Below are 12,439 nucleotides of genomic sequence, written 5' to 3'. Positions count from 1 at the left end.
GTTATTTCTCGCTTTCTGTCTCTATGTCTCTCCCTGTCTGTCTGGCCAGCGGCCGCCCCCCCAATAAAAACCCCCCCCAAAAAAAAAAAAAAAAAAAGATAAAGGTCTGAACCCAACGATCCTTTCATGCTCCTTCCAGTATAATGGTGGTCACTCTGTTGGTTCATTCATCTGTTGGCCAGACAACTTGCTGAGCATCTGCTTTGTGCCAGACATTGTGCAAGGCACTAGGGACACAATGAACAGTGCCATCTTCCTAGGACTCGGGTGTGTGAGAGACACACATAGATGACGACCACCTGTGATAAATGCTGTGACGGCTATAAGGAGGAGCATGGAGGAGTGACAGCCCTGCCTAGGGCGGTCAGCAAAGGCTCCACGGAGGTGCCATTTGAGCCGCATTTTCAAGGATAAGGAAGGGGACTGACAATTCGCATGAGGATCTTTCTAAAAGGTCAGCATCTGAGATGCCAGGCCTTGTTAAGGACAACGAGAAAACAGAGGCAGAAGTGAAATGCAAGAGTAATGAGTTAATGGGGCACGATGAATGAATGCACTGATTTCTGGCTTCTGTGCTACCACATTAAAACGCACTGGGCTGAGAATTAGAGTTCATTTCATATTGGAAACTTCTGGAGAGGAACCCCAATACCACAGGCTCTTTGTAACCCTGCTTCCATCACAACCCTGCTTCCAGCACAGTGGCTTTCCTGTGATTTCTTCCCACAAACCAGCTCCGGACAGGATGGTCCCTCACTACCCACCACCGTTCCCTGCTCCTCCAGTCCACACTGGGTGTCTTTTCTCCTCTCCCTGACTCGTGCCCAACCGTCAAGCTCTACTGCCTCCCTGAAACCTTTGGACCACCCTAGCCTGTGGGGATTTCTCCCTCTGGGGACACTGTGAGAAACAGAGACCATTGTCTTGGTCTTCGGCACCAGAATCTTATTGTAGATCTTCTTTGGATCTCACACAGATTGTGATGTTGGGTGAGCAAGTCACCTAGCCTCAGTTTGCACAAAGTACCCAGCTCATAAGAGGAGATGAGCCCCTATGTGTGAAGCACCCAGAGCTTGCAAGGCCCACAGTAGCATGATACAAGCTGTCAGCTGAAACCGTTGCCAGCCCTGTAGACAGGAGGCATGTTCTCACATCCTCTAGGGTCCCCATAATAGAGTCAGCATTGTCAGTGTCCCCACTGTCTGATAAATGAATGAATGTGTTCTATTCTTTTTTTTTGAGAGATTTTTGCTATAGGGCGCATGCACTCACCAGAAAGACAGAGAGAGACAGAAAGACAGTAAGAAATCACCCCTCGGGGGATGGCCACGCCACAATCCCTTCTCCATTTTCCTCTTGGAATCTGAGGCACACATGCACACACACACACCCAGCATGAGTTTAAGCCATTGGGTCTGGGACTCGAACCATGGTCAACTACATGGAAGTCCAGAGACACAGCCATTATGCCAAACTGGTGGTCCCATGTGTTCTATTCTTATGCTCTCTCCATGCTCAGCACCAGTTTTCTATTTTTCTCAGAGAAATGAGTTTGAGGGGCTGACTTGTGTTCCCCCACCAAGTCCTGTGCTCAGGGCTGTACATGTGAAGCAGCCATGGGATGGTGCCGTATCTAAAGCCTCAATCCAACTGGTAAACCTGACCCTTCAGCAATTGGATTTTCTGCACTGAGAGAGGAGCAAAACGAGCCACAGTTTATTGGAAGGCAAAAAAGGCCTTGGTTACTGCAGCACACAGATACTTGATTGTGGAAACAGGATGGGGGCATCATGCCTCTGCTCTTTCTTGGGTACTTCTATTTATTCTTTTGTGCACTCAGTATGCTTTGTGGCCAGTTCTCCACCCTTACCTCCTTCCTCTCCAGTCTTACTTCATGGCTTCTTCTTCCTCATTTTGAATTCTTTATGCTATCTCTTTCCTTCCCTTCTGTCCCTCTCTCATCAAGTTAAAAGAGTGTGGGCCCATTTTCTCCTCTCTTGTCCTCTCTCCATGCCTCCCTTCCACCCAAACTTATATATAGCCAAGAAGCTGTCATCCAATAAGCCCTGGAAGCTCCCCAAGACCAGGGCGTACTGCATCTTCTACATTACAGAGTCCAGAATCCCACACCTGTTGCTCACCCTAGGATGCTACTGCAGACACCCATGTGTCTCCTGGTAAGCCAGGCAGGGGTCACAAGATCATTCTGTTTTCAGTAGCATGCTAACAAGAGCCCGCTCATCGAATGGTCTGTTGGTGTGCAAGTCAGAGCATAAAGCTGAGGAGAAGCAACACAGGACGCTCGAGCTTTGAGAGCATCTCAGAGGTCCACCCAGAACCAGCTGCCAGGTCCCTGCCTTTAGCTCCTCTATCTTCTGAGCTAGAATCCTGCTGTCTTTGACAGTCCACTGCAGCCTCCCTTTGCAAGACTCCTCCAATGTGACATATCCACAACTGAATATATGTCCTCTCACACCCTCCCCCTTGCTCCATGCCCTGGGCATGGAGCTCTCTGTCCTTCTTTTCTTGAATGGATGAATACACCACCATTCCCGGTCCATACCAGTGGCCCAGGTGGGAACCCTCAGGGCCATTCTTGACTCCCTTCCCTACACAGGGTCTTGCCCTGCGTCTTCTCCACCCTACCTCCTTCCTCTCCAGCCTTACTTCATGGCTCTCCTCTGGACTGTGTTAAAGCCTCTCAACATGCACCCCTGCCTCAGATTCACGGCTTATTCCATCTTCGCACAGCATCCTGGAAAGGCCATCCTACCATACCGAGGACACGGCCTCCCTTTTCAGACCTCTACACCTTTGTGCGAGCTGTTCTCTCTGCCTCACTACCTTTCCCCTGTGTCCAGCTGACAAGTTCTTCTCTGTTTTTCGTAGGTGTTGAGTACCTATTCACCTGTTACCCTTACCTGGGCAGAATTAGTCACTTCCTTCTCTGTGCCTCCATTAATACTCACTCCAGGGAACCAGCAGTTAGCATAATGGCTATGTTGCTGGATTTCCACATAGTCAACCGTGGTTCACGTCTCGGACCCAGTGACTTAGAACTCATGCAGGGCGCTTGTGCGTGCGTGCCCAAGATCCCAAGAGGAGAATGGAGGAGAAGGGATTTCGGCGTGACCATCCCCCCTGGGGGGTGCTTTCTAGCTTTCTATGTCTCTCTCTGTCTGGCGAGCGCACGCGCCATATAGCGAAAACCTCTCAAAAAAAAAAATACTCCATACAATTCTTTGTTTTACGGATATCTCTCTTATCTCTTTCTAACGCCTCTTGAACACAGGACTTGTGTTTTATTTTTCTTGTATTACCTCCTCCTAGCTAATCAGCGCTTGCTGAATGAGTGAAGAAATTCCCCAAACACCTACTTCATGCAGGCGCATTATTCAAAAAAAAAAAAAAAACAGAGAAAACTGGATGTCTCTGTTCTCAAAGAGCAAATAATCTAGTCTAAAATTGGCTCAAGGAGGTGACCTTATGAGAGTCCTTACTTAATACCAGTGTGTGCAGTTCACTGTCACCAGGTGGCAGTAGTGTGCCATGGTCATGTCGTCCAGACTACGAAGTTGCCAGAACTTCAAAAAGATGGCTTTTCTTGGATCAGGTTGGTAGCGGGAGAACCACAGAGGGAACTGGACTGTGTCTAGGACCTGTGGGTGGCCAGGTTTACAAGGGCGTGCACTTGGGAGCGGCTCCCAGCTGCACCTGGCCTGCGACGCTGCATTCAGACACAGTGTTCTCTCTAATCCACAAACCAAAGCAGGGAGACGGAGATGTCTCCAAGTTGGGGGCAGATCTACACCTTGAAAGCTCTCCTGTCCTTTAACTTCTCCCAGCGGCGAGTTTCTATGTGGCTGTGCCCTCACTTATGGCTTTTGTCTGTTTTAATGCAGGCAACAGCTACGCAATGAGGAGTTCTTGGGTGACCTCTGTCAGAGCGGTTTCCTTAAGAGACGCAACCTGCTGATTACAAACTACACTGCATGGGAAACAAGTGGAAGTGGAGGAAGCAGAAATAGCCAGGTAGATATGGTAAAAAAGGGGGTCCGTGAAAGGGCCGGGTTTCTGCCTGGCACTACCTCAACCCCCACTCCAGCTCCTCTTCCGGGATGGGGGAGATGTCCTGTGTCTGCAGGCAAGGACATGAACAGAGAGGGAAATATAAACAAAAGAGGGAGGGGAATAAGAGCTAGATCAGTGTTGAATGGAAGGCAGAGAATGAGAACAAGAACACAGGTAAGGGATCAGCTTTGCAAAATAAGGTATCAAAAAACCCTTCTGGGACCAGCAGTTGGTGTAATGGCTTTGTCACTGGACTCCCATGTAGTCGACTGCAGTTTGAGTCCCGGACACAGTGGCTTAAACTCACGCCAGGCGTGTGTGTGTGTGTGTGTGTGTGTGTCCAAGATCCCGAGAGGAGCATGGAGGAGAAGGGATTGCAGTGTGGCCATCCCCCCTGGAGGGGTGATTTTTTGTTTTCTGTCTCTCTGGTGAGTGCATGCGCCTTTAAGCAAAAACCTCTCAAAAAAAAAAAAAATCCTTCTTCCTTTGAGGCAAGAAGAGAATGTGTGTGTGTGTGTGTGTGTTTGGTCAGAGTTTGGTTTGAAGAAGATACAAGGATTTGACAAAGTTCATGCCTACCATCCTCTATTTTTGGGGGGATGACATCGAGAGAACATGTTACTCTCATGTCTCTGCCCCACCCCCAAAGAGTGAGATAACAAAAGTGAAAAATAATAAGGACTAGAAAGAAAGAGATAAGGCCCTAGGAAGAATAGAGAAGGAAACCGATGAGGAATACATGTAACAACTGTGTCAAGGATAAAGTCTGTAGTTTCGTATTGGGTCACTGGAAAAGTCAGTGTATTTTTTGCACTGAAGAAGATAGAAAAATACATCACAACTTCTGACAACCCAATAGAAGAGCAGTTGGTTTTATGCAGCAGAGCTCAGAAGTCTGGGACAGCTACATGGTTTTGCTTAGACCTAGGGTTGGGGGGCTGGGTGGGAAGGGAAGTTATAGAAAGGAGAGAAGAGAGATTATGAAGGGTACTGGTGAAAATATGGTTAAAATTTGCAAGCATGGTATCCAGACATGGTAAGGTGGGAAGAAATTGACAAGGTGACACAGAGGAGTCAATGCAAGGGGGTGATGAAGTGGGAGCACTGGAAGTAAAGGAGAGCTGGCTGTTGGGAGCTTACGATTCTGAGTATTTCTGTGGGAAACGGCTGTTGATACAGAAGGAGGCCACGCTGCCTGGAGTAGGGAAGCTTGGAGCAATGGCTACGTCATCAGCTCAGACTTCATCGGCTCGACTTCCTGGCCTACAACATGGATCAGGACAGGTGGGAAGCTAGTAAGTCCCTTGCAGAGTCCTCTGTGGATGCAAGAGAGGGGACTGGAGGCTACAGATGGTAGAGAAAGGAGGGAGGAGAAGGGAAGTGTAATTGGGATTTATAAATTTTAAAATAAGAAGAACTCTTGAAGCAAAGTCTAGGATCCTGATCTGGATTTGGCAACAGCAGGTAGAGGACAGCTCCAGAGAGCAGAGGCAAGGACAAAACGGAATGGAGACCAGAATACTGGAGAGATGAGCTGATGGAGGAGCTCATGCCTTGGGTGGAGTTGTAGGATGGACCCAATCAGCTTCAGAATTCCAGAGGTAATGTATTTATGTCTGGTTTGGCCAATGCCCAGAACACCAGCTAGTGAAGGAATATCTCTTAATTAGTTAATGTCTTTTGCTCTTAGGTTTGTTTTTTTGTTTTTTTTTTTACTTTTTACATATTTTTCCATAACTTAGTCTCAAAACTTGCTAGTCACTTCAGATGCTCCCTGACTTTTCCTCATGACATTACAAGTAGATTACTCAGTGCAATTCACCTTCTTTCACTGTCTATCTGCTTTTTTTGTCTAGAAATCCCTTCTCATAAAACTTTCAACTCAACTCTATTAGAATTAGAGAAACAAAGACTTAACATTCCTGAATTCTTGTTCTAAATTAGTAAAATAAGAGTAACACTAGGGCTGGCAGGTGGTGTGGTGGTTAAGGTGCTGGGTTCCCACATGGCCGGCTTTCAGTCCCAGACCTGGTAGTTTTCTCTCATTCTCTCTCTCCTTCATGCGTGTGCGCGTGAGCGTGCATCAAATTGAAGAATAAAATAAGAAATAAAATTAAATAAATAATTTGTTAAACAAAAAGAGTAAGACTAGTGGGTCAGTTTTTGTTTTGTTTTTGGGAATCACTTTGAAGTCTACAAATTACTATTTCAGTTGCCCACTTATTTCTCAAAGTAGGCCAGATGGGTATTACTATTTCCAACTTTGTGCAAAGCGGTTTAGACAGGCCTGGCAGCTTCATGTTGCCGACACGCGAGGAGCCCGTCTGGAACCTGTGCTCTTCAAGTCTGACTGGCACTCCCTAGGACAGTCTCTCCTAAACTTGAGCATGAGTTTGCTCAAAGTTCAGATTCAATCGGTCTGGGATGGGGTTCTGAATCAGCGTTTGAAGCAGACCTATGATGCTCATGTTTCAATGACATACTCAGAGAAACACTAATCTTCTCTTCGCTCTTAAAAAAATAAATAAATAAGCAGCAGCAGCTGATCTTACTTCTTACCAATCAAAGAAAAAAAATTTTTTTTCTTGGAAAAGTGGAGCCCCCAGCTCTTCTTTCCTGCAACCTACCCACACACACTGATAAAGTTAATTATCTGCCCTGGCTAAATGACTTTCCCTAGCAACACCCTAGCAACTAACATCAGCTCTGCCTTAGGCTACAAAACTGGGAAGAGATTTCTTGAAGTCCAGTGTATTTTACAACAGAACAAAACATCTGAACAGGAAATTAAATAGAAAGTAAACTGGATTCATTGCTAGGAGATGAGGCATAGACACATGAAACCGTTCATGACAATCATTGGAACACGATAGTCAGAATAAGAACCTTCGTCCCGAGGAGGAGACACTGTGGGCTCTCGTCCCACAAAGGAGCATTTGAACAGGCAGGAGCAGGGAGGGCCTTTCAGATGACAGGAAAACTTTAAGCAAGTGTGCTGTGGCAAGACTGATGGAGGACACGGGGAGCCCAGCTGGAGCTGGCTGCTCAGACTCAGGGGCTGTGGCCAGGCATGACCAGGATATAGAGACATCCGATCTTAGAGGGCTTTGGAGGACAACTCGAAAAACTTGGGCTGAGTTAGAGCTCCATGGAGTGGGATCATTAAAGACTTTTTATGCAAAGGGGCCAGACAGTGGTGCAGTGGTAGCATCACCGCTCTGCTGGCACCACGTGGGCAGGTCTAGGTGTGTGTCCCAAAGCCTCCCTGTGCACACCAGGCTGGCATGCATGCATGTGTCCATGATCAGGGCTGGCTGAGGCTAGGGATGCAGCATGGCATTCAGACCCGGCTGGGATCTTTCTCTCTCTCTCGGAAGAAATAATTTTTTAAAAAATACTTCTTATTCAGATGTTTACAAGTCTGTACTATGATCCAGGCACTGTAATATGCATGGAGGATCCAGCATTCCCTGCCTGTAAGGAGCTTAGGCACTAGTGATGAAGACAGACACTGAATAAATTAAATAATAGAAAAACGAATATGTCATTATAAATCTTGAATATATATTTTTTTAAAGGGTACTAAGTTCCAGGAGAGCACTGGGGGAGGACCCGCTCTGGGAAATCAGGAAGGACTCCTCAGAGGAAACCCCTTTGCACTGAGCTCTGAAGGACACACAGGAGTTGGGCAGCTGAGGGTGGTGGATGGGAGAGACTGAAGAGCATTGCAGGGTTCGAGGCAGAGAGAAGAGTGTAGGAAAGCTGACAAAACCACACAGAGGTGGTGGCAGAAGCCCACGAGAGATGAGGTGCATGGCAAGCAGGGCTTTGGAGGCCGTGGGGTGGAGTCTGCCTTTACTCAGTCCTGAAAGGACACTGGCAAACGGTTTTAACCTCTGGGATGACATTCAAATTGCATTTTTTTTAAACAGATATTTTTGCTATAGGGCATGTGCCCTCATGGCAGAGACAGAGAGACAGAAAACAAGAAATCACTTCCCCAGGGGGGATGACCACAATGCAATTCCTGCTCCAGTCTGAGTTTCAAGTCACTGGGTCCAGGACTCAAACTGTGGTTGACCATGTGGGAGTTCAGTGCTGTAACCACAATGCCATCTGTTGGTCCCAATTTTGCATTTTTAAAAATTGGGGAACCAGTAAGTGGTGTGATGGTTAAGATCCTGGACTCTCATGTGGCTGACCGCAGTTCGAGTCCCAGTCCTGGTGGCTTGAAACTCACACCAGGCATGTGAGCCTGCCGAAAATCCCAAGAGGAAAATGGAGAAGGGATTGTGCCATGACTATCCCCCCTGGGGGAGTGATTTCTTGCTTTCTGTCTGTCTGGTGAGCACATGTGCCCTATAGCAAAAATCTCTCAAAAAGAAAAACAAAAAACAAAAAAACAAGCTCTTTGAGCCCAGTGCAGAAGATCAGTGCTTGTGAGCAGACTGGCAGTCCAATTAGGAGGCTGAGACAAGATGGTAATTCAGACTGGGGTGTAGCAGAGGAGTGGGAGAGAAGCAGACAGATTCAGAAGGTAGTCGGCTGGTGAAACTGATGCTATGGTGATGAATTTGATGTGTGGAGGAAAGAGTAGAGGTCTGAAGTGACAGCCGGACTGGGCGTGGAAAACGCAGCTCCTGGAGTGGGATTAGAGTGCGTGGGCTGGTTCGAGCCTGCTGTCATAACCCAGATGATGGGGCCGATGCTGCCCAGTGGCAAGTCCCCCAGCGTGGTGTTTGCCAGGCCTTTGAATCCTGCCTCTTCCCCTGCTCCCATGGCATGTTATTTAGACAAGCAATTTTACAGTTTCCTAACCGGAAAATGGGGGAAGGAGATTAGAAAAGGGCCTCCTATCTCAGGTGGTTTTCCTGTCAGTGTTCAATAAGCCATCAAATATTATTGTACATCCTGGCCTGATGCAACGCCCGCCCACCTGAATATGTTGATGTAGGTGAAAGGACTTTCAAGAGCACATACGTGAGCTACCAGGAAGCGCCATGTAGACAGGGGTCTCATTTTAGCCATCTCTGTAGATTCCTACCTGAAAGATAACTACACTCTCAAGAGCCGTTGCTTTTAGTTGCTAGCACACATAGCAATTATAATATAAAAAGATTCTTTGAAAGATTATTTAACATTTGTCTTTGCCCCAAGGCCAGTCAAGTGCCCATCTTAGATACCAGCGCAGAGAACATGGAGGACCTTCCACGTGATTTGAATGAATGAATGAATGAGTTTGGCTCCCCCTGGTCCCCAGCACTCAAAACCAAAGATGGAGATAATTCACTAAGGACACAGATGTGGATCTGAGTATCACTTCATAAGGAAGACTGGCCGACTGGATCCAGTGCTGTGGACGGTCAAGAGAAGCCAGGTCAGAGAAAAGAGCATTATTGGCTTCAGCAAGAGCTTTCTCCTAGATGGCGTCTGTGAGAAGGTGGGCAGTTCACAGTGGCAAGGAGAATCTCAGCACCAGGATGGAGGAGGAAGTGGGAGGCCGGAGGAATAGAGACCTCCAATGCAGATTCTCTGGGCTGTCTGTAGTGATGTGAGGGAGGAAAACCTGGCCCAGACAGCAAAGGAGAAGCTTGTTAAAGGCAGGCACTTCCCCTAACCCTGGGAAAGGAGGGGGAGAAGAGCCCAAGCTATTGAGAACACCTGTGGGGGGGGAGGGATGCTTGTGTGCCCTGAGGGAAGGGGCCTAAGGCATCTCTAAGGACTGGGGCCAAGGGAGTATTGGAGACCAGGCTTTATATGAGTCCTTTTACTTAATTCTAGCACTGCCTCCCTCCAAAAAAAAGGGTAATTAGCGCCTGCCCTCCCGCACGAGGTCCCCTTGTCCTCCAGAGCAGGACACAAGCACAGAGAGGTTAAATAACTTGCCAAGCCTCACAATGGGTGAGTGGCAGGGAAGCTGGGAGATCATGCCTACCTGAGGCCTTCTGCCACCCCTCCCCCCACGGTACCTGAGGCTCTACTCAGCGAACACCTGGGCTCAGCACCTTCCCAACCTATCTGGACACTGAGAACCTAAACTATAATCTAAACCAAGAAAATACAGCGACTCTTTGAACCTTTCCAAACTGTTTTTCCAGGGCTGTCAGGACTTCAGGGGGCCTTAGGCTCTTCTGTCTCTCGGGGCTCCTTCTTCCATAAAACAATATCAAATTGTATTTTCTGCCCGTGTAGGTATAAAAATGAATATTATATAGCAAAATATTTTGTTCAACCTAAACATTTTTCCTTCTTATTTTATAGGGTACTGTCCATAGATCTCCCAATGTACCGTGCGTGGGCCCTCGGAAGTGTGCACGGCGGCCGGGTGGGTAAGCCCTTCGGCTCCTTTCCCGTCCTTCGGTCTGACCTGCTCCACTCTGGCCCTGGGCACCGACCGGTGCCTGCCTCGGTCTGTCGGTCCACAAAAGCAGTGAAGTTATGTCATCTTCACTGTGTGCGCGAGAGCGGAGGCCGAGCAGATGCGTCCTGGCGGCACAGAGAAGGGGCGCACCAAAGTTCTGCTTTCCCTTCTTCCTCCAACCCCTTCCTCCCCTGGGTCCAGGGTGCAGCCAGGGGTTGGGGCAGCAGCCCCCTTGGTGACGGAACGGAGCCCACAGTGATTGGGCTTCCTCATATCCCATGATTTCCTCGCCAGACCCTGGGAATCCAGCGTCGCAAAATAAACACGGCCGCGCTGATAATCGCCAGCTCGGGAACAAAACAGCGCTGCGCTCGGGGATCCGGGCGAAACCCGCCCTCCCTCCTCCCGCTCCTTTGCCGCCGCCCTCCCTTCCTCGCGCTGCTGGGCTCGCTCGGCTCAGCTCCGCGCAGCGCAGCCTCGGCCAAGCCAGGCGGGCACCGGCTCCGAGCTCCGGCTCTCCGCCCCGGCTCCGCCAGGTCTCTCCTTTGCCGGGACCACTTCAGGCAGAGTCGCGTGGCGAGGGCCGGTGGCGGCGCACAAAGTTGGGGACCTGTGAGGATGGGGCTGTCCCCGGCGCCCCGGAGGCTAATCCGGAGTCCGGCGCTGCTGGCCCTGGCGCTGCCCCTGGCCGCAGCGCTGGCCTTCTCCGACGAGACTCTGGACAAAGTGCCCAAGTCGGAGGGCTACTGCAGCCGCATCCTGCGCGCCCAGGGCACGCGGCGCGAGGGCTACACCGAGTTCAGCCTCCGCGTGGAGGGCGACCCCGACTTCTACAAGCCGTGAACCAGCTACCGCGGTAAGTGGCCCCGCGTGGCGGTAGGGGCGCTGAACCTGGTCCCTGGAAGGGGCGGGGTGGGCGGGAGGGCGCGCGGTCCCCAGGCGCACGGGGCTGGCCCAGCCTCGCAAGGCCGCCTTCGGTCCAGGCTGCCCTCAGCCCTTCTAGCTGGAGCTCGGCGCAGATCACAAGCCGGCGTCCGGGGCCGTCGCGGGGCCCGCAGTCAGGCGACGCAGCGCGGTGCCCCGACGCGCGGTTCCGAGCGGGGGCTGCAGCCGAACCCCGCGTCATGCCGGCTTGCCAGCAAGGGAGCCCTGCGTCTCTCCGGCCGTCTGAACGAGGGGAGTGGACTCGCCTGTTTCCAGAGAGGTCTCTGGAGTGGAGCCTGGATTCTCTCAGATGAGTCCTGGCAAGGTCGTGGCTTCGGCGTTCCCGCTTGCTTTCATCCGTGAAGCAGAGGGTACCAGCTTCTCGCAGACCGGCCCCTGGCGGCGGGACGGCCACTCTGGCTCCCTGGCTGGGCCCCTTGACTTCAGCTTCTCCCCAGCCCGTACCGAGGTGCTGTGAGGAGGGGGGGAAAAGCCTGACGCTCACCTCAAGGTTCCCTGGGAAGAACCCACATTATTCCCAGGGCCTGAGATGAGGGAGAGGACCTTGAATTTCAGGACGGGTTCCCAGCGGTAACGGGATCCCCAAAGAGCTCTGGGCAGGCGTGAAGCGGCGAAGGGGAACCCGATGAAGACCAAAAGACAAACCGATTCCCGATTTCCGAGGCCTGCTAGCTGGAGGCCAGGGGGCCTTGGCTCTCGAACCCGGGGAGATACGGTGCGCACCATGCTCAGCGGAGAGCGGGTGTCGGGAGCGCAGGGAGAGTGTCCAAGCAGGGGAGCGTTTTCTGCGCATTTCAGGCCAGTCGCCTGGACCGACCCGAGGACCCCCGATTCCATCTCCAAGGCCTGCTGCCTCCCTCCTAGGCTGAGCCTCTCCGCAGACATTCTCCCCAGCAGAACCGGTGGGAGACAGGACACTGCGCAAGGCAGGAAGCCTGTGTGGCCTGACCTGGGGTCGGCCGGGACGCGCGTCCCGTCATCCCCTCCCCTTCATAAGTCACCTCTGCTGTCAAGCAGGGAAGAGCCGGTCATTGAAGAACCTGGCGGGCGGAATGGTGGCCA

General features: G+C 50.7%; 1 protein-coding gene across 1 annotated transcript in view; it reads left to right on the top strand.

Moving 5' to 3' along the window:
- Nucleotides 1-10,909: 10,909 nt before the first annotated feature.
- SPON1 (spondin 1) overlaps nt 10,910-12,439 on the top strand; it is a 304,441-nt gene continuing 302,911 nt past the window's right edge. The window contains exon 1 of the mRNA XM_027768691.1: nt 10,910-11,288. The gene's annotated coding sequence lies outside the window, so the exon portion shown is untranslated. The remainder of the gene's footprint in view (nt 11,289-12,439) is intronic.

The sequence above is a fragment of the Tupaia chinensis genome, unplaced genomic scaffold (assembly GCF_000334495.1).
Source record: "Tupaia chinensis unplaced genomic scaffold, TupChi_1.0 Scaffold000077_1, whole genome shotgun sequence".
Taxonomy (NCBI): domain Eukaryota; kingdom Metazoa; phylum Chordata; class Mammalia; order Scandentia; family Tupaiidae; genus Tupaia; species Tupaia belangeri.
Note: the sequence above shows the minus strand (reverse complement) of the source record. Positions and strands in the feature narration are given on the sequence as shown.